General features: G+C 47.2%; 1 protein-coding gene across 3 annotated transcripts in view; it reads right to left on the bottom strand.

Annotated features, from left to right (window-relative positions):
- TIAM2 (TIAM Rac1 associated GEF 2) overlaps positions 1-22,864 on the bottom strand; it is a 160,031-nt gene that overhangs the window by 100,108 nt on the left and 37,059 nt on the right. The window contains exon 2 of one of the 3 annotated variants that reach the window (XM_081139635.1): positions 12,241-12,332. The exons of 1 other annotated variant lie outside the window; for it this stretch is intronic. The gene's annotated coding sequence lies outside the window, so the exon portion shown is untranslated. Of the gene's footprint in view, positions 1-3,749; positions 3,993-12,240; positions 12,333-22,864 lie in introns of those variants that run through there. One more of the 3 variants, XM_081139636.1, reaches the window with a different exon arrangement.

The raw sequence follows: 22,864 nt of genomic DNA, 5'->3' as shown, positions 1-22,864 counted from the left end.
GCTCATGAAATCGAAGACGGTGAACAGAGACAACTGGCTCAAGGAGCTTTCCTGTAAAGGAAGGGATTTTTTTTTTAATGGTGGTGGTGGTGGTGAGTCTGTGAGCTTTTAAGAGAAATCCCAGCCTGCGAGTGGAAGTGCTTGGAGAGAAAATGTGACGTGGTAGAGAGAGGGGCAGCTGCCAGTGCTGTCCTTGGGCAGGCAAAGGGGAAGGGCTCGCAGGCCCGTGAAGAGGGCTTGTCCCGAGAGCAATCACCCTCTGCTATCAGAGAAACACTGGAAGGGCATCTGAGGATAGCTAACTATATAGGCAGGGCAGGGCACCAGAGTGACAGCCCCGGTGAGGAAGTCGTTGGGAAATTGCTTATCACTGTGTCTTCTTAGAATTTCCATTTTCCCCCTGTAAGTCACATGTGAAAGTAAAAAGGGTAACTGAAGGTTTTTGCTAGGTTCCAGTAACTTCTGGGGTTCTGTTATTGTTGTTTTGTATGTAATTGGGGGGGGGCTGTTTTTGATTCACTGGCGGTCATTCCATCAATTTTCAGTAAGATATGTGCATTGACATATATGTGAGTGTATGTATATTGCATGAATTTATGTACACTTGTCACAAAGGCCTTTCCTCCCTGCTACCTCTTGATGCCATGGGTGTCCCTGGTTTGTGTCTGTCTCTGTATAAATGCTTCCTCTCATTTGTCTTTAAGATGCCTTTTTCCACTTTCCGGGAGTGGCTACAGATGACTTGAAAGCAAATCTCTTTTCAGTCTCTCCACTCGGAGCTGCTTTCCATTGGCTTCAGTCACATGGAATTTTAGCTTTCGCAAAATTAGCCTGCAAACTCCATACCTCTTTGCCCCCTTTGCATCTGTTTTAGAAACCCTGCTCTAACAATTCCGCAGCTATGGAGATGCGTCATGGTCGAGCACCAAACAGCACAGGGATCATTTTCGCTTTCCGATGTTGTCCTAAAGACACCGGGGATTGTGAAACCTTTATTTAAGTCCTAGGAACACCCAGGACCCACTTCCTCCTGACACAGTCGGGAGCTCCTACCACACCCCTTTCTGAGAGTCAAAGGATAACGCATCTATCACTTTGCATGTAGTTTATTTTCCCGAAAGTGCCTTACATTACCTTGGCACTAAAAGCCAGAGCCCATCTGCTGGGTCCCTCCCCACCCCCCTCCATAGCCTCTCTCTTATTAGGAGGCTGGGAACTACCAAAAACTAAACAGTCTTCTATTGGAATGGGAGCATGAAAAAAAACCTCCTAATCTAAGGCTGAAACAAGACCAGATTGGCAGATGATGTCTCATCAAAGCTGCCTCATCACCAGAGGTTAGAGTAACACACGTGCAGCCAGAATTCTCTCTGGCAACAGTCAATGGGAACGAGGGCCACCGACCGAGCGCGCGGCTTTGAACTTCATTAGGATCCAAAAAAAACACGTGTCTTTGATTTGTCTCTGGTGAGAGGTTTAAGTCTGTCTGGCTCGGTAATAAGGTAGGTAAGCAGAGAAAGGAAAGAGGGGAGGAGAGGGAAGGAGGGAACGAAACGGACAGATACCTGTGGACATCCAGATACAGGTACCTATGTACACACCTGCATACACACATATGGATACACGTACGTCTCCAGTATTTACAGAGCTATGTCAGGATGTGCCAAAGCATCTGCAATTAAAGCAACAGGTAGTGTTAGGAAATGACTAACAGGATACCCGGGACCTCATCCCAGATCGACAACTGACCACCTCAGTAGCGCTGGACAAGCCACTTCCGTTCTGCAGTTTTTCCATTGGAGAAACTGTCTAAGGCCCCTTGTCAGCTCTGCAACACTATGGCCGATACACAGCTGAAACAGTACAGAACACACTCCTGGGACGCTGAGGTTCAAGCCTCCTACCGTTTGCAAGCCCATTTTAGACAGGACCAAGTAATCAAAAGACACTCGCCCACCATTATTAGAATTCAAGCTATTACAAACACATTTAGTGCTTTTGTGTGTCAAGAGTCAGAAATTCAGGCTTATCTACCACTATTACTACTTTTTCCTGTCTGTAATATTGTTGCTGTTTTTTTTTAATATATCGTTATTGATTTCAGAGAGAGGAAGGGAGAGGGAGAGAGAGAGAAATATCAATGATGAGAGAGTCATTGATGGGCTGCCTCCTGCATGCCCTCCACAGGGGGTCGAGCCCGCACTAACCTTGGCTCTTCTCAAGCACAGTTGTGGACACCGAGACAGAATCATCTGTTTCACTTAGTGGATAAGTGGGGACCACTTTGCAAGCACAATCTCTTGGCAAGGAGGCTGACGCTTATCGCACACACCCAGGCATCCTCCAACAGGCCTGGTCTCAGGAGGGGGCTTTGCGGGTCACTCCCTCTGCACTGAACAACTGAAAGGAAGGTGTTATCTATTTGCACTCGAAACACTGTTTAGAGTCTGCTGAGTGTGGACTGGAGTCATGCGGTTCCTCACCAGCCTTCAGTCTCTGTCTAGGAACTCTGGTGAAAATCAAAGCAGTTGACAAGTGTCAATGTGACTAGAGAAGACGTCGGGCCACGCTTGCTCTGACCCTGCTCTAGGTGGCCACGGGCTCTGTCACAGCGGCACATTCTAGACCCAAAGCAAAAGTACCAAATGCAGTGTAACCACTGCATCTGTTCATTCTACCCTCCCTGGGCAGCACTCGCCACTGCTCCACCCAACAGGCACTTCTGTAAAGGACAGGAAGGCGCTGGTGGGGCACCATGTGTCCACGCAGGAGACACCGAAGAGGCACGCACACCGCCCGCCCTCAAATGACTCACGGCCTCCTCACACTGCGAGTGAGCTGAAGACGTTTGGGCCACGGCGAAATGCTTCGACGTGTTAGGGAAAACCAGCAGCTATGCGGCGGGACCCCTACTTTCCAGAAATTCTATAAATAATCTTCCAAGCTACAACAACTTCAATAGAGCTTCCTATTTCTGTCTCTCCACCTACCAATTTTCTGAGAATTACATGCCTGGCCAAATTAACGTAAAGCGGGGGCAGTCCCATGCCCAGCTGGGCATCCTCGGTCCCCGCTGATGAGCTAGCTCCCTGCGGGGACAGAGGTCTAATGAATGAGCCGCCTCTGAGGAAATCAGGCGCTCTGCTAAAACAAGGGCCCCCCGCACTCGGGTCACAAGGGATGCCATTTCTCTTTCAGAAAGTTCAAGACAAAAGTTAAGGACAAACATTAACAAACGGTGAACCTCAAATTACGAGCCTGAAAAGAAACTCTTCGACCAAGTAGCTCACTGAACTCAAAACTAAGATTATATAACCACCAGGAGACTACAACATACAAACTCTGTCACATTTTTAACAGCCTTTTGTGTCTGGTAAGTGTAAGGTAACAGAGTCATTAATGCCTTAAGGTGATTCAGACTGAGAGCTGGTACTTTTTTGAGATATCAGGAAAAATAAATCCACACAAATAGGCACCATCGGTTTTGGGGGAATTAATTAGTAAAACGGGGTGGGCAACTGCAATAAATCACCAGTAGGTGTGTAAAATCATACAGACGCCCCAAGTTCAAGGAAATACATTCTCTCACGCACAGCAACGCGTGCAGCCGACACACAAAATAATGTAAAACAAAGAAAAGTCTGCGCACAATGAACCCCTGCCCGAAGGAGCACGTCGGGAAAGGTCTGTCTCACTTATAAAACTCAGTCTTAGCTGCAGACGGGGAAAATAAACATTTGTAACCTTACCTTTGCCAGCGCTCTGGATGCAGCCCCCGTTTCTCAGACCCTCTTAACGAGCAGAACGCTCTCAGAGCCCAGGTCCCTACACGCTCACCGGCTCTGTCTCCTGCCTGCGCCTGGCCGGCGGGAAGCGGCGTCCAACACCCCAGCGCTCAGCCGTTGGAGCTAAAAGCGGACCCTGTGCGACGCCGCGTGTATTTTTGTCTGCCAGCTACACACCCTCATCATGTTCACTTTTTTCCATTGGTGGGCGAGTGTGATGCAGGCCTCACCAGGAGCGGTTTTCCTGGTGCAGCGAGCGGCCGGCGGCCTGGCTCAGACCCGGGGCAGGCCTCCCGCGGGAGCCGCATTCCAGAGGCCCCGCCCGGCCGGAGGCGCGCTGGGCCCGCCGCTCGGCTGGGCTCGCGGGATAAAGGCTCCCTCTCTTGCAGCAGCCTCCTGGGCTGCGTTCTTTTAAAAAGCCTTTTAGCAGGAAGAACGCACACCTACCATCCTTGTGTTTAAAGCGGGAGTAAACGCTCTGTCTCCGAAACCGCAGCTGGAATGCTCCGCTCGTAAAAGCCCTGCCTCAAGGGCAGCCCTTCGGAATAATTCTGTGATTCGCAAAATATTGAGCGCGCACTTACTCTGCGTTCCCGGCCGGGGTTCTTTCCTTTGTGAGGGAGCGGGGCCACGGTGGGCGACTCTGGAAGTCCTTGTTAGCCCAACAGGTCACTAGTTTAGCAAGTATATGCATTCAGTGGCCTTTTACAAACTGACAGACCCGAGGCTCAAGTGTTCTTAAAGTCTGCTGCATCTTCTGATGAAAGGCCTTCAGTGTAAAGTTTACCCAAAAGATAAAGCAACGTTTTCAGATCACTTTATATGAGTTATGGGGGGGAGGTGCTGAATGGAAGGAAAGAATTATATCTCCATAGTGTTTAAATTTTTTTAAGTGATATTCTAGAGAAGAAAACAGTTTAAGCAGAAGTTTTCAAGTTGCCCTGGAGAAATATGTGACAAGAACTTTTTAAGGCAATATTCTCATTATTTTAAAAATGTGAATGGATCTGCGTATGCGACAGACAAGATTTTTACTTAATATTAAAGATCAGATTCTACTTTAGACATATAAGCTTTTAATTCCTTATCTTGATGAAAATGAATCGTTACGCACACACGCACGCACAGACGTTCTTCCACACAGTTTCTATGTGGTTAATTTATGCTTGAAGCTACGCTTTCTAATCTTAATTGGCAAATAATAAGAACCAGTCCCTAAGATCATCAGTCTACTAGCCATAAACACTAAACTGATTTCCACAAAAATTTTAGTGCAAACACAGAACCAAGGAATGTTTAGTCCTGGAGGACTAGACCTGTAAAACTGCCCAAGCCAATCCCTTCACTGTATGGACAAGTAACCAGAGGCCTTAGATGACTTGCCCAAGGTCACACAGCTGGTCAGCAGCAGGCAGCACAGCCAGGACCTGCCACCCCAGTAACCACAACCCCTGGGACTAAAGTCAGAAGGTTGCCACGGAAGCCAAGTCACATAACAGAAAACATGGGAATTCCCAAAACGTTACCTTGACGTGTGTGTGTGTTTAAAAAAATACTCTGGGTAAACATGTAAGAAGCAAGAACATTGGAGTCATTGGAGCTCCTACTCCTCTATATCCGGCAACAGTGTTTCTGTTATTAACAAAAAAGTAAAATAAAATATCAGCCAGCAGGTAGCAAGCACATTTCTTCCATATAACCTTGAGACAAGCACTACTCCTTGATACAAGGGAGAGGATTTATGTTGGGAGGAAGAAGGAAATTTAAAGAGATGCTTCTAAGGTTAAAAAAAGTATCAGAAGGACAATTAACTGCATGGAGATATTTGCACGCCCCTGTCCTATTCCTGCTTCTAGATTTTAAGACAATTCTGACCTTTTGATATATTGTATGCATGGATCTCTGTAATCGGAATTGTCTCCAGCATTCCTCAGACACTGCCAGTGGGTTTGCATTGTCTGGTTCCATTTTATATCATTGAGGTCACCCAAGTAACTTTAGTTCCACGAGTCTATAAAGTCACTTGGGGTTTCAAACTATGTAAGATTTCTCAAGTTCTTTAGACTTTGCCCAACTGCAGTAAAATGCTCTCAATTTAGTATTCCATCCTAAAATTACAAAGCCCAGCATATTCCCAAATCATAAAACTAGAGTTTATCTAATGCTTCCTTCTGAGATAATAATACAGGGCGTACGTGTTAACATCTAAAATTAAATTCCTGGGCAAAGATCGCCGAAAATTATGGTGTAAATTACTACTTAAGAAGTAGCCTGTCCTCAAACACACAATGCAAAAGGGCACATGTGAAAGCAAATATAGCAAGATGTTAGCAATTACAGAATTCGAGTGGTGAGTTTACTGTTCACTGTACAATTCTTTCAACTTATCTGTATTTTTGCAAATTTTCTTAATAAAGAGTTTTGGAGAAATGGCACGTAACACACACACACACAGTCAACCTCGTAAAACAGGGAGTAGAAAAGTGGTAGAAGTAGTTGCCAGGGGCTGGGGGGCCGGGGGCGAAATAAGGACAGGTTGGTAAAAGGGTACAAACTTTCAGCTATGACATGAACACATTCTGAGCATCCAGAGTGAAACAAGGTGACTACAGTTACAGCTGACATATTATTATACAAATGAAATTTGCTAAGAAAGTAGAAGTGAAATGTTCTCACATATATACAGGGTGTCCCCAAAAATATATACACTCTTTAACAGCTGACAGCTCAATTTTGAAAATGAAGTGTATTTTAATAAACACTTATAATTATTCAAAGTGAGTATATATGTTTTTGGGACACCCTATATATATAAAAAAGATCCATGACGTACATTTTAAATGTCTTACAATTTTATATATCAATTATACCTCGATGAAGCTAAAACTTTTTTAACACCGTGTTCCACTACAAGCCTAGCGAAGACTAAGCAAAAACTGTTGCTAACCTGACTGTAATCAAGAACATGACTATCTTACACTTTACTATCACAAATCATAATAAAATGACAGGCCACAGGGTACAGTGAGAAGATCTCAGACTTCGAAACCAGTGGACCTGGGTGAGCATGCATCTCCCAGAAACTTAGGAGCTTCTGAATGCCACTGCCTGCATCATAAAGGGGGGCTGATGATGACAGTAACGCCCATCTCAAATAATAACATAAAGATGTGCTAATCTATAAATGGTTATAAGAAAAATTGACATTAAAAATACTAGAGTTGAAGTAACATGAGCGGTCAGAAATCACAGCGCTGCTTAAAATTCACGAAACGCAACTTCCAATCACCTCCACTTCTGAGGTCAAACACACCAATTTACAGAAAGAATGTCCCACCAAACATTCTTCCATTTTTCCACTGCTTTTCAGAGACAGTGGGAGGGAGGGAGGGAGGGAGAAACGGCGATGGGAGAGACACACATGGACCGGCTGCCTCTAGGGATGGAGCCTACAACCGAGGTACATGCCCTTGGCTGGAATCGAACCCGGGACCCTTTAGACGGCGGGCTGACACGTCAGCCGCTGAGCCACACCAGCCAGGGCTTAGCCTGTTTTGATGGCAAAGCAATACTTGAGTAGGGCAGGCTCGAGAAACATGCACCTGGAGGGCAACAGCCCTGCGAAGCGGCCGGATGGAGGCGCTGGGGGCACGAAGCAGAAGGAACGTTCACGTGACACTCCCAAGGCCCGCAGGGAGGCGCCTCGTCGGAAGGCTCGCTCCGTCCTGGCGCCTGTCCTGAAAGCGGGGCGTCCACACCAGCCCAGAACCGGGACGCCCGCGACGGCGAGGCCTGAAGGGCCGCCTCCTGTGCGCGGGCCGAAACCGCACACGTGCACCTGCCCCGCGCAGTTCACCGGCCCCCACTCTCCGTTCCCAGGGGCCCGCGGGTGCCTCTGCCCTGACCTCAGACCCTGCTGTGTGGCAAAGGGCAAGTCGCTCAATTTCTCAGTTTCTTAACCTATAAAATGGGGATAATTTACCTGCCTCATGGGGTTGCTGTAAGAACTGAGTAAATAATACATGCAGGTTGTTTAACTCGAGGCTGCCTGAGAACGTGAACTCCACAAAGCAGGGAGCTTGCTTCACGTGTTCCCTGCTACTTGACACAGTACCTGGCACATGGAGAATGCCCAATAGATATCCGGTGAGTGAGCGAGCAGGTGGGTGAGTGGGTGGGTGGGTGGGTGGGTGAATGGGTGGGTGAGCGAGTGGGTGGGTGAGCGAGTGGGTGAGTGGGTGAGTGAGCGGATGAGTGAGCGGGTGAGTGAGCGAGTGAGTGAGTGGGTGAGTGGGTGGGTGGGTGGGTGAATGGGTGGGTGAGTGAGCGAGTGAGTGAGTGGGTGAGTGGGTGGGTGGGTGGGTGGGTGAGTGAGCGAGTGAGCGAGTGGGTGAGTGGGTGGGTGGGTGGGTGAGTGAGCGAGTCGGTGAGGGGGTGAGTGACCAGGTGAGTGAGCAGGTGAGTGGGTGAGCCAGTGAGTGAGGGTGTGAGTGAGCGGGTGAGTGAGCAGGTGAGTGAGGGGGTGAGTGGGTGAGTGAGGGGGTGAGTGAGGGGGTGAGTGAGCAGGTGAGCGAGTGGGTAAGTGGTTGGGTGAGTGAGTGACCAGGTGAGTGAGTGAGCGGGTGAGTTAGTGGGTGGGTGAATGGGTGAGTGGGTGGGCGAGTGGGTGGGTGAATGAGCGGGGAAGTGGGTGAGTGGATGAGTGACCAGGTGAGTCAGTGAGGGGGTAAGTGAGTGGGTGAGTGAGTCAGGGGGTGAGTCAGGGAGTGAGTGAGAGGCGACAGTGACGTTGAGGGGTGGTGACCCCGAAAGAAAGAACAGTGTCTGTCGCTATCTATATCTTAGAGTCTGAGGCAGCTAAAACCCCTCTATTTCAAACAAGCCACTCACAAGTAATCAATGCCCACTGAGCTAAACTTTCAGTTTCTGCCTAAAATCCCCAGCTGGTCTCACATTCCAGGCTGTCCTGGGCTCAAGAAAATGCCAGAGCAGCCCATGGCCCAACTTCTTTCAAATCAACAGCAACTGTAATATAGTTTAAAGTGCAACCCTAGCATGGTATGTGCTGCTTTAAAGATACAGCAAATCAAACTCCATCATCCTCTTTATAAAGCTTTTCCTCAGTGTCCCAAAGCATCAAGTGTGTAAAAAAAACTTATAGTGACAATGAGAGATTTTATGGCATAAATGTTTATAATGTCCAAGTGGTACCTTACACTACGTAACAAGCACACCCCAATAATTTAACCAAATGACCAGTAAATTACTTTTCCAAGAATAAGCAAGTATTAAGTGACATGAAAATTCAGATTTAAAACAAATTCTTAATAAAAGTTTTCCTTTAAAGGAACTTTTTTTCTATAGCCCATTATATCCAAATTAAGTACATTTGGACAATTGACAATTACTGACGATGTATAAAATCCTACATTTTGAAGTTAAATAGAATGGTTTATAATAAGTAAAGGTAATATTTTTATATAAATGATAAAATTCATATTAAAAATCATGCTACCAAAAATAAAACTACAAAATGAGTTTCATTCAGCTAAGGTAAAATGAAAATTTTCAGCAGGAAAACAACCATTGAGAAAATACACTTGTAAAATTCTGGCTTCTAAATACTAGCCACTAGACACATCTGTTTACAACATGTTTGAAGCGTGATATGAACATTTAAGAAAGCACAAGTCACCTGCCCAGAACCAAATGTAATTAAAAAGCGTTATAGTCAGCCTCTCACTCCACTCACAATATTTTCTTTTTATGGACTGAATTGAAACTGTTTAAGCTGAAAGGTTCCTAATCGGTTTAATTCCTAGAATAATTAAATCTGAGTTTTCGAAGAGACATAGAGGTCACGTATCTGGCCCAATCTTGCTCCTAATGAGAGAATCTCCCACAGCAGCCTGACAGATGGGCCGCCCTTGGCCACCCAAACACGCTGAGTGATGGGAGCTCAGAGCTCCATCAGGGAGCACATTCCGCTGTTAACCAATTGATAGATGAGAGCTCCTTCAAATCAGGGACTTCCAAGGAGCCATCCTACAGTCTCTCCACTAATTAGGCCCAGTCTCTCCATCCCTTATCAACACGCATCCTACTCCTCTCTGCCAGCCAATCCCCCCGCGAGCAACAGAAGTCAGCTTTCCCGGCTCTTCCCCGCTCTCCCCTCCCTTCCAGCTTATCTTCGCAATGAAGGCAGAACCACCCTGTAAAACAGAATAAACAAACAGAACCAGGTTATGTTTTCCACCAAAAGTCAAATGCACATGAGAGAGTCCTGAGACTTCGGTCTGTGCCTTAGCAGGTTTTCTTGGTAATCCCACTCAGGGTAAATGAGGTGACAGACCCTCATCCGTTTGGTGCCAGAAAGTCTAGGGAGCGTTGGTGGTCCACCGGAGAAGGCGGAAAGAACCTAGCTCAAGAGAGCACATGCGCGTGCAAATTACACACTGTCCCCTTTCGCTGAGCCAGGAGACCCAACACTTGATCTTAGGGAAGGAGAGGGATTCTGCTGCCGAAAGAGAGAAAATGGCCTATAATAAAAGCAAAAGGATTATGTCTGAACAGAGAGAGAAAATTTTGCTGTTCAGAGTAGGAGTCACACTTACAAAGCTTCAGGGCTGTTTAAAAATGTAGGAATGGCCCTAGCGGGTGTGGCTCAGTTGGTTGGGCATCCTCCCACGCACTCAAAGGTTGCAGGTTCGAGTCCTGGTCAGGGCACACGCCTGGCTTGCGGGCTCGATCCCCACTAGGGGGCGTGTGCAGGAGGCAGCCGGTCAATGCTTCACTCCCACATTGATGTCTCTCTCCCTCCCTTTCTCTCTCTAAACCAGGGGTGGGGAACCTTTTTTCTGCAAGGGCCATTTGGATATTTATAACATCATTCAAGGGCCATACAAAATTATCAACTTAAAAATTAGCTATGAAAAAAGCTCCTAGGTTTATTGAATTTTGAGTCCCACCTGCGGTTGCCTTGGCTGGGCCAGACCAAATGATTTCGTGGGCCCTATACAGCCGGAGGGCTGGACATTCCCAACCCCTGCTCTACACAATCAATAAAAATATTTTTAAAAATTATTTTTAAAAATTTACAGTAATGCATAAAGAATTGCTTTTTCAAAAATGTATGAATGGAGCAGGCCTGAGTGCTGTATTCTTAAGAAGCAGAAACCATCTGCTTGCCCATTAAATTGTACAAGTATTCTTCAGCACACAACACATTCCCTGCCCTATTTTCCTTGAAATATGAGACTCTGCAGAAATATCTTTAGTTTTTCCACCACTAATACAAAAGTAGACACAACCTTTTCCACTTTCTCCTAATTCTACTGTAAGAAAAACAAATTAGGTAAATGAAAGAAACGCAGTGGTGGGGATTGTAGCAACTGGAACACGTGTGACCATCCACAGGGGCCGGCAGCCGCCCAGCTCCTCCCGGGAATGCAAGGCTCTATATTGCCAGATAAACCACATTTTGAAACCCAGCTAATGTCTTTAATATATAAAAATCAGAGTATATACTAAATAAAAGATCAGAAATTTATATAACACGAATATAAACATACTTCATCACAATCACTGTGTGAGGGAAATGCCTTTATTACCCCCTTTTACAGAAGAAGAAACTGACGCACCGAAGGTTACGTAACCTGCCCGAGGTCACTGAGCGGGGAAACATGGGAGACAGGATTCAAAGAACTCAGGCAGTCTAACTCCAAAAATATCTAGACTTTAGGCTTGAGTTGAGAAACAAGGACATGAAGCAGCCCGGGCAGGGCGGACAAACCGCTCCCTGGAAAGCTTGTGTGTGTCTGTGTGTCAGCAAGGTCAGCGTGAACGGCAGATGTGGCCAACGCCGCCAGGCAGGTACTTTAACATTTCCAACACTGCGCTGGACACTGGTCAGCTCTCCTGCTTTAGCACCTAACCCGCAACACCGATGTGTCTACCAGCAAAACGTCCCGGTGAGAACGAGACAACAGCCTGCACATCCTAGGTGGGCTCTTACTTTTGCTTAGTGGTTTCTTAGTGTCCGAGTCTCCTGAGCTCACCTGAGCTCACAACTCCAACCAGAAACGATATGCTCGAGATCTGCCCTTCAGCAGGAGCTGCTAGCTTGCTTGGAGTTCAAGTGTGGGCTCTACCAGCCTTTGACACGTAGGGCGACAGAGGTGAACAGTTCTCACCTCTGCTCCCAGAGAAGAGCAATGCGTGCAGCCTCCACATAGCGAGGACCACCCAGCACTGTCGGATTGAAGTGCACTTGGAATAAGCCACTGGGACTGGGCAGCCCATGCCCTGCAGGAACCGCAGCTACTGGCACCTGAGCAACACAGTTAGGCTTTCCCCACACAGGTCCGCACGCAAAGAGCAGTTAGCAGAGCTACAGGGGAAGCAGACATACAAGGTGTATTAACACCTTGGAGAAGCACACGCGCCTGGGACTTACCCCTAGAGGAGTGTGGGGGACACTTCTGTATCTGTTCATTCGGCCAGAATGAGCTGGCTGGAGAGGTGTCTTTGTAATTCAAGCACAAAGCCCTGGAACAGAAAACAAAAACACAGGCAGGGTGAGAAACAATGCCTCAGAATCAGCATTCTGTCATTCAAGTTCAATTTCTCAGCACTCTGCCAGGCCTTGTGTTTGATACAGAAAGGGAGCATCTGAAAGAAAAAATCAAGGGTTAAGCCATTAGCTGTAGAGGAAATGTGAGTCTCCCCACATCCTAATCGGGGAAGCAGACTTACTGCTTTGTCCCATAGCTTCATATGGCTGAGCCATTTTATAGGCAGATACACAGAGGGGGGGAGGGAGGCAGAGGAAGGAGAGGGGATGGGGGGGGGGATGGATGGATGGATGGATGGATGGATGGATGGATGGACGGACGGACGGACAGACGAACAGAGCTTACTCTGATTAAGCCACTAGTCCCAAGGGGGCAGTGAGGCAGTGAATTATAAAAGCTCTGCTCTCGCTGAGCTTCATTCAAATGGGAGGAAGCAGTGGGAACAAACAGGTAAATTAGCAAATAAGAAAAATGTCCTACGGCGATACCTGCAACGCAGTCAGGAAGATGGGAGAGTGGCAAGTGGCCAGTTTAAACTGGAAGCTCAGGAAATGGCTCTCTGAGACGGCAACCAGGCTGAGACCTGAATGCTCTTTCGCAGTTGGGGAAATGATCCCTGGCAGAGAGACCACTGATCCCCGGCAGAGGGACCAGCCAGGACCCTAGTAAGAACTGGCGTTCAAGGACAGTTATCGTGGACTGAGGGGCAGAGTTCAAATGCAAGTGGGTTAGGTCAAGGATGGGAGTTTTGTTACTTATTAAGCAAGAGGTTCCTGGGTCCCCTCTGATTGCAGAGACTAATACCTTCTTCCTCTTTGATATGACGTCTAGTGACACATTAACCTTCATGGCCCCACTAGCCAACATACCAGAATTGTTTCAGATGTCAGACTCTTTCAGAGAGTGAGACTTGTCTTTTTATCGGATGTTACTGCACCTCTGCCCTGCACACAAGATATTATGGAAATAACCGTGTGCCGTGCATCACAGTCCTTGATAAAGAATGCAGACTTCAGAGCCAAAAGATCGAGGTTCAGGCCCCAGCTTCCCCATTACCACCTGAGTGAGCCCCGCCTGGCGACTTAAACTGTCTGAGCCTCTGGTGTCTTCAAATATAAAATGGAAATGATATTAGCTACTTTCCAGGGTCATTCTACGTACCTAGCACATAATGCACATAAAATAATAAAGTGTTCATGAAATGCTCAAAGTAGCAATAGATTGCTTTCCTTGTAAATGGTCGCTATTGGGAAATGTTTGATTATTACAATGATCCATGCTATAGAAATACACCTACACAACTAGGCACAGTAGAGAGAATTTTCATTTAAAGGTGTCAGAGACTAACCTTTAAAGGCCAGCCCAACTCCCTGTCATTACAGGTAAGGATTTAAAGCTAAAAGAGGGAGAGTGATCTGCCCAAGGTGATATAACTGGTTCATAGAACACTTTAGATAAACATTTGGTCAAAATGCCTGCCTTATAAAGGCAAATCCTATATAGGCATAATTTTTTTTTTTTTACTTTAGCCTTTTTATCTATTATGGACACAGGCATAAATTTTTAATTCACTTTGTAATTAACCCAGCATGGACAAGACAATATTTTTAAATGGTAACATTGTAACCTTGAACAAGTTTCAGTGGACTCTATCTAGATACTTTATACTGACCATTTGCTTAAGCCAAGAATTGTCATGTTTTGCTGCTGGCCTGATAGATGGTGTTTTACTAACCAAGAAGCTATAAACCATAAGATCTGCCACACTTAAATTTTTCCAATGAGAACAACAGATACCGTGGCTCCTGTACCTGTGGTGGGACAGAAGCTCTCTGCACCTTCGTTCTGAATACTCTGCCATTTCATGAGTGTGAGAGTTTTTTAATCTCCACGTCTTTGCATATAGTGTTCCCTGCTGGGAACGCCTCCCTGGAGAGCTCCTAATTACCCCTCAAAACCCAGCCTCAGTGTCTCCTCTTCTGTAAAGCCTTCCCTGACCTCCTACCTTCCTCCCACCAACAGGTGAAGTGTGTCCCCCTCCTTCACCCAGCCACACTACCTAATACAGGCAATTGCACCATAGCTATTTCTTTTTCGCTTGTCTGTCTCCTTACTAGATTTTGACGGCTTTAAAAGTAAAGGGCTCCTCTGACTTATCTTTGCTTTCCTGGTGTCCAGCACAGCGCCATACACATGGGTGCTTAATAAATTTATGATGAATGGATTGATGGAAGACCTGATGCATGAAATTGCTAACACAAATGATTTAATTTTAGGCTAGCCTGCTTTTCCATCGCATGACTTACATTACAAATAACATCATGACTTATATTACAAAAAAGGGGAAGTTACAGCTTAACTCTTGGCTAGGCGGTGGTACATAGTTGTTTGGTCAACACCCATCTAGATGTTGCTGTGAAGGTATTTTTTAGTTGTTACTAACATTTAAGTCAGTAGACTCTGAGCAAAGCTGATCACCCACTATATGTGGGTGGGCCTCGTCCAATCAGTTGAAGGCCTTAAGAGCAAGCACTGAGGTTTGAAGAAGGAATTCTGCCTCCAGACTGCAACACAGAAACCCTGCCTGACTTTCCCACCACCTGCCATGCAGAATTCAAACTCAAGACTCCAAGAACTTCTGCCTGAATTTCCAATCTGCCAGCCTGCCCGATGGATTTCAGACTCACCGGCCCCCACGACAATGTGAAACAAGTCCTTAAAAATCTCTCTGTTGATAGATCAACGGACAGACAGACAGGCTCCTGCTGGCTCTGTTTCTCCTGAGAATCCTGATTAATATAACTACTGATCATCTTGGATCAAAACCATTTTAGTCAGCATTGTAGAATGTTTAAGTTTAGAGAACACTAGTTCGAACCCTGCTCAGTTTGTCGTTGAAGAAAGCGAGGCCCAGAAAGGATAAACGAGAGCGGCCACATTGACGGGGGGTGAAAAACCAGGACTAGAACTCGGATCACCGAAGAGCGCCATCAGCTGCGTTCCCTATACAGACGGCGATGGTTTCATCCCGGGGACAGATCAGCAGTTGCCAAACGTCCTGTTCCTTGGATCCCAGTGTCCTGTTCACGGCCTTTCCACTCTGCGTATGGATCCCAGGGCCGGGGTGAACTATAAGCCACCTTCGCAAGGGGACACTCTCCCAGCTGCGTGACTAGTAAGACAGTCTCTGACTACAGCAGGGTCTCACAGGGCCTGCTGCGTACTGAAGTCCCTGGGCCTCAAGGCAGTGCCAGGTAAATACTCCACGATACAGCCCCAGGGACTCTGTCTGTAGCTATACGGGGTGTGCGTGGACCTACCACAGCACACAGGCACCACGTGTGCACAGAGCCATCAATCGGGCTTCGCTCCTGTTCTTTCAGCCTGAACACCAGCCCGCCCCGGAGCCTCAGCGCTTCCTGCCACCGCGGCATCCTCTTAATTTAGGATGAACCCTTCTGACATTTCCTCTCTTGGGTTTTAGGATGAAAAGCTGTTTGATTTTACGATGCTGAAGACTCTGCCCCCGTGCCTTCCCTAAAAGCTGAATGTAATCGGACCTCCAGCGACATCTCAGTTTGCAAAAGGCAGGCCACACCCAGAGAACACGACATCAATCAAACAGAAGCCTGTCGTCGGGCCCGAACCCGGTTCACAGCGCTCGGCATTCGTAACGCTTGACCTGCCGGCTGACGGTGTAAGAGCCCGCAGCCCCCAGCACAGCTACCAGCACGGTCAGGGAGAAACTGCTGGGGACCAGAGAGATCAAGTTAACTGGACCCAGGCCCTTCAAATATGCTCCCCCGTTCCAACCAGGGAAAGACAATGCCTCTCTCACTGAGAAATGTCTCTAATATTCACACCCTCTTCCATTTAAATGCCCTTTGTCACCCCCATCTCTCTGCATAAAAACATGTTTGAAGGTTTCTGGGTACTTTAGCCTTGCAATCAACTACAGAGCTTAGCAATCAGAGACTCAACTCGGTGTCTGTCATCAAACAATACAGTCAGTGGGAAGCTTTCCAGGAGCCAGAAAGGGACCGGGAGCAGAAATGCGACTCCTGTCTCCTTTAACCCCTTGTGTGACCCAGGTCTGTGCCATCGGGCTGAGCCCTCCAGAGTCCCATTCACAGGTGGAGTATTTATCATCTCGGCCTCTCCGCCCGGGGGGCGGTTTCAGAGACATAATGAACGAACGAAGGGCTCTGTGACTCCCACCGCCAGGCGTTAGGTAGGCCTGCGCCCCACCTGCTGTGCCCCTTCGTTACAGACAGCTCTCCCGCCTCCCTCACGGACACCAACACCCTGTTCCCGCACAGAGCACTAATGGGATCGGATGCTGCCCTGAACAAAGGGGACTGTACAGTAGCCCAGGAGACTATAGAATGTGAGACCATCGTGATAAAAGAAAGACTAATTACAATGAAAATAGGAAGTTTCAGCCTATTCTCCCCAATGACACATGGAGCACGGTACTTACTGCTCACTGTGCGCCAAGCACAGCAAGGCCCTTGTCTCTGAACCAGCATGTGAAACACACACAAAAACAATCAATGAACAGCTGGAACAGGACAGGGTGCGTCCATCTGGGCCACTGTGTTCCCTAGGCTGGCTTCTGTGTAGAGTAAGTCCCCCCCCAGGATTCCCACGAAGTTCATGTGTCCGGGACAAAACTCAAGATGCAAACGTTAGCACAGTACAGCCCATGTGCAGGGCATTTGCAATGTTAATTAAATTCAAGCCAAAAGGTATCTGCTGGACATCTATGGTGTGCAAGGCACTATGCTAAGCGCTGGGAACAGGACGGTTGGCGAGAGCCTGCTAATGGCCTCGCACAGACTGTAAAGCCATCGGTCCCAACGCCGTGTGGAGGCGATGTGGCCCAGAGGGGTAAGATGCTGTGGGAGCTCACAGGAGTGGCCCCGAACCAGCCTTCAAGTAAGACCCAAATGCAGTAAGAGTAACGCCCACATCACAAAAATTCCTTGTATTCATTGTCCTGGCTAGAGCAGAATGGCTCTTCCTCTGCTAGGATCCTGTGAATGTTTGAAAACGTGTCTACACATTCCTTCACATGCCTCAGTGAGGAGGGCGGCCCGTCGGTGCTCCCCACTCCCCCCATGAATCTGCTTTAACCTATAACGATACAGCCGATGTGACCCTACAGGATTTCCGCGGCCAGGTCTGAGAAGGCCGGGAATTCACACTCGGCATTCTTGGGGCACTTGACCTGGAGCCCTGAGGTGGCACCTCTGAGGCATCACATTGGTTTCCTTGATGCCTATTTCTACCTGACACCTGTCGCCGTATCTCCCAGTACATGAGAAGACACTACTAACAAGCCTATCCCATCCCTTCCAAGACAAAAGAAATGGATTCCGCCTTGGTGAATTGTGGCTTCCAGACTGAGGATGGCCCTCATCCAGTTGATTAATGGAAGCCACTGAATGGACTAGGGGTGGGCAGGGGTGACTTTCTTCATTAGAGAAACTGCAATATAGTTCCTTACCGGGTCCAAAACTACAGCACCCATGCACCAAGAATCACATGCATTCCGCATAGGGGAGGCCCGCACCCCCTTACGACGACACAGTACTAGGCCGACGGAAATCAGCGATGAGTCAGGCAGTCACCTCTGTGTACAAAACTCAAAACTGTGTGGGGCCAGGAGACGGCCGAGATGGCGACAGCAGGAGAGAGCTACTTTCCTCGCCTTCGCCCCTGGGAGATGACTGTTCCTGCAGCCCCACCAACTCAGAGCCACCCCGTCATCACACCCAGCACCTGTTCCAGAGAGAAGGGGAGAGAGGGGAAAGGAAGGCGATTCATAAGCAAACCTAACAAGAGGCTTGGAGTGGGAGGAAGGGACTGAAAGCAGAAGTCACCACCGGCAAAACCCGGTCACCTTCCATCAACACTGAACGAGCGGTCACTGTCAAGTCGTTCTCAACGATGAAAACTAACTGGAAATCCTAGCGTCTTTGCAAAACGGAAAACTGCTCCTTGTGAGAACGTCGAGGGGCCTAGGGAGGCGTCAGGAGTCCCCCCCAAACCTCCCCCTTGGTGCTCCCGAGCTCTGGGTCACTTATCCATTTCCCTAAATCCCAGTTCCCTCCACGCAAAGTGGACACGACCATACCCACCTCCCGACTGCTGTGAAAACCAAACGAGAACATATCTTAGAATTACCCGACACAGGGCCAGGTGCAAGTTAATAAATGTTAGATAATAAACGTTAGTTCTCTCTTCTTGTCTGGGTTTCGGGGACCCCCCAGTCTGAGATGCGGGCTTTCTCCCCAGTGAGCAGTGCCAATAAAACTTCTAATTGTGTTCAGCAAGCACACAGCTGGCAAGATGAGTGGGTAACGCCGAGGCCTAAGTGTCTGTTACTAACAAATACTGTAAAAGGTTTTTTAAAAGCATATTTCTCTAGGAACTGAGTAGCTAGGCAAACGAATTTCAAGGGGAAATATAAACTGAGAAAACTGCACAATTAGACTTGAAGACTGCCTTACTATCTATAGCAATATTTTAAAACGGTTTTCATTAAATTCTAAAAATCAATACTAATTAAGTTAACTGGGGCACTGAGGCTTCCTCCAACCCCAGACAAGCAAGAGAGCTTTCTGAATGGGCAGGTTACTGTGGGTCTTCGTCTGGGGAGTCCTCACACTGCTGTTCCACTACCTCTATTACGCATATTCTTTCCTTCACCGTTAGTTTAGACTAATTCCTTTGTCAGATCTTGTTCTCACCCTGGTCTGGTAACTCAGTTGGTTAGAGCGTCATCCTGATATGTCATGGTTGTGGGTTTGATCCCCGATCGGGGCACATACGAGAACCAACCAATGATGCATCAATAAGTGGAACAAACCTGTGTGTGTGTGTGTGTGTGTGTGCATCTCATCAATTTTTTAAAAATCTTGTTCTCAGTTCATGTAAAATCTTAGGAACTCTCAAACAGCAATTAGCAAGGAAAGAAAAGATAGAATCATTATAGTCTCAACCCTCAAGAGAACAAAAATAAAAAAGACAAGGGTGAAGGCTTTCCTCAACAGTTGTTGGATTTTTTTTTTTTTTTTAGTTCCAAAGCAGTGACACAAAAAGGGCTATATTCTATTTAGCTTATCTTTAGTCTTTTGCTATAACAGAACTTGACTTCATTAAAAACATCCCTATAATATGGCGATGGAAGATGATCTGACTTTGGGTGGTGGGCACACAGCGCAATATACAGACCTTGTAACATAGAAACCCACACCTGAAACCTGTATGATCCTATTAACCATGTGACCCCAATAAATTTAATATTTAAAAATAAATAAACATAAAAATATTCCTATGACATTAAGCACGTTTTTGTAATTGTTTTGCACTAATTAGCCAGAGGATTTTTTTAACATTACCTATTTGAATATTTAATCCCACCCACCCAGTCTCCCCTAACACTTAACACCCTCTTTCCACAATAGGCACCAAGATCAACCTGGAGGAGCCAGAGTCACATTCCCAACCTGGTGCCTTCTGGGGCCTCCCCCTAGGCCCCACCATCCATGCCCAGAGTTGCACCCTGCACCCTCTGTTCTTGTCTAGAGCCGCTCTGAGATGTCATTCACCTCTGACCATTCTACCACCCACCCCTCCAGCTTGAACTCCCCAAGGCCCTGCCACGAGTGGAACATTGGCGGCCCCATCTCCACCTCTTCTGACAACTCTCTGAGGTTTCAATTCAAAAGTAGGTTTACAGTTGTTCATATGGAAAATAATACAATAAATAATAATACAAGAATACACGGTTTCGAGTACTTACAGCTCTAAGCCTACTTCTGCCCCGCCCTGTCCTGTAAATAGCACTGGGATCAGCTCTGAAGACAGAAAGCACATCAATCACAGTTGAGGAACCAAGTCTCTTAGTCCCACGAGAACAACTTACTAAACATACAACAAAAAGGCTTACTGATAATAATAATTTGAAAAACATGTTAAATAAGCTTATCATTGCATTCAATATGTTAGATAAGATTAATACGCTTAAACCTTACACAGATCTTTTTAAATCACAGTCCACTCACTTTCTGGCAAAGGGCTAACTTTCGAAGGAAATTAACTGATATGGAGAGGAGCCCATGATGAAGTCTGTCCTGCGGTTGGAATCCTTGCATCCACATCAGCAAATCAATACTGATGTCAGCTACTGAGCTGGCATGAACGAGCATGACTCAGGCAGGGCCTGGCAGAGTGCTGGAGGCATCAGCACAGAATCGTACCTGCAGTGAGACTTTTTTCAGATCATAGTATCAGTTTCTCAGTTCTCGTTTGGATCTACTAACCAGCCACTTTGCGGAAAGCGCCCTCGGGGGGGGGGGGGTCTCCTTCCCATCCAGATTCACTTGAGTTTTCCATCTACCAGCCTCAAAGGGATTTTGTGGGGACCATTGATGTCTGCAAGGTCTTTCATCTTTGGGGATGAAAGGTGCTAATGAGTGTTTGTGGGGAAGCACTCCCACTCTGCCCCATGGGGAGGTTCGGAGTCCTTCTTCTAAGGGAGTCTACTGCAGGTAGGAAACTGGCGTTTGAAGTGGGAATTATGATAGACTTTTAATTATGGGGAGTTGGGGCAGCTCCCTGCTAAGCAGAGACCGGAGGCCCTTCAAGTCTCATTTCTCCTCAGCTGCTATGGTGGGTGTGACTTTGAACCTCACTTTCTGGCTCTGTAAGTCCAGGGTGAGCACACAGAGCCCCTGTGACAAGCAGGGCTCATAATCAGAGGAAATCAAACCGAAGTGGAAGCATTTGTATAATACCGCAATTGTATAAAGTAGGACTTGGCTACAGTCTCAGCCCCTTCTAAGAAAGTACAGTCAACCTGAAACGGGAAAAGTACCAGGGACAACCAGACATGGGTAATAGCGCAATCTACTACAGGGTCTTTACAGCCCTTTGATTTCTAAGTTTCACAGCAGATTTCAGGCATGAGAAATGGCAACTTAGAAGTGGTACCTAAAATAAACCTGATTTAGCTCCTTGGAGGAAATATGAATTTCAATAATGCTAACTGTAGACTATTGTTTCTCCAGTAACATTTTTCTTTTACCATAAAATCTAAAATAAGAAATACTCTCTATGCAACTTCTTGGACCGCTGTCCTCTACTGGACTCCTTCCCTTCCCTTCTCACCATTTCCTTGCTTGGTCCTAATCTCTTCACCTTTGACATTCTCTTTCTGGGTGACTTCATGACCTTCACTGTCCTTGATGACAACCAAGTCTCCATCTCCAGCTTAAATGGATCTTCTCAGCTCCAGACCATTATCAACCTACTGAACGTGCCATCTCAAAGTCAAGATGGCCAAAATGAAACTATTTCCAACCCCACCCTGCCCCCATACAGCCTGGTTCTAGGTGCCCCAACTGGGATCATGGCCCTTCCATCCGGCCGCTCTCACAAGATAGAAGCCCATCCATGGGTTTCTGTCCTGCACTCACCTCTCCTTCCCTCATCTTGACGGACAGGTTTTAGTGAACCCTCCAGCTCCCACTCCCTCGGTACCTGCTTCCCTGTACCCCTCTCTCCTGCCCTGCACCCCCTCTCCTGCCCGGCACTGCATCATTCCCACCCAATCAGCTGACCCAACTCGTTCCTACTGGAATATTTCCAGTCCTTCTCCATCCACAAGTCTCCCCTGCACACAGCAGCCAGAGGAGAATTTAAAACACCAATCAGATCCTCGTACGCTCCAGTTTGAAACCTTTCCTATTATCCACCCTTATAATTAAAAGTCCCAAACTCCTTTTCATGGCATACAAACCACTGACCCTTCCAGCTCCAGGCCCTCCAGCCATTAACGCAAATTCTTTGCAGCCCGCAGCGTGCAGGGTCTCCCGGCACCCATGCCTCCGTCCTGCCAAAACGCTCCTCTCAGCTTCAACAGCTAAGCAACTTTCTCTTCATTCTCAAAACCAGCCTATGTGGTTCCTCTGAGGTTTCCTCCCCATAAACCTTGCAGATACATCACTGCACCTGTACAGACCTGTTAGGGCACTGAGCACACTGAACAGAGGTTTGTGCCTTCACCAGAGTTCCCGGAGTCTGTCTTTAGCAGTCCTAACGTGGGGCTCGGTCAAGACCATCTGAGCAATGGGCGCTCGGTGAACAGAGGGCTTCATAAGCAAACACGAGTTTCATAATATAATAACCCTAATGTTTAACAGGCCCACTACAGAAGGCTGCTCCCACTCTCTGCCCATCATACCGAAGTCCACAGCTATTTCAGGCTCAAGGGTCTCCCTGTCTTGATGAGACTCCATAGAGACAGGCCCCGAACTTGTCTGGAAAGCCGATATGCACCCGGTGCATTCTAAAACGCACTAACGCCCTTTAAAAACCTCCCTCACACCTTCAAAGCCCAGTAGCGAAGACGCACATTGATAAAGGCGCTTTCCTGGGAACTGGGTCTCCGCCCCCGTCTCAAGGCATCATTGTCTAACATACATTTTCCTTTTGGAG

This window comes from Miniopterus schreibersii, assembly GCF_964146895.1.
Source record: "Miniopterus schreibersii genome assembly, chromosome: 6".
Taxonomy (NCBI): Eukaryota; Metazoa; Chordata; class Mammalia; order Chiroptera; family Miniopteridae; genus Miniopterus; species Miniopterus schreibersii.
The sequence above is the reverse complement of the archived record's forward strand: the minus strand, read 5'-3'. Positions and strand labels throughout refer to the sequence as shown.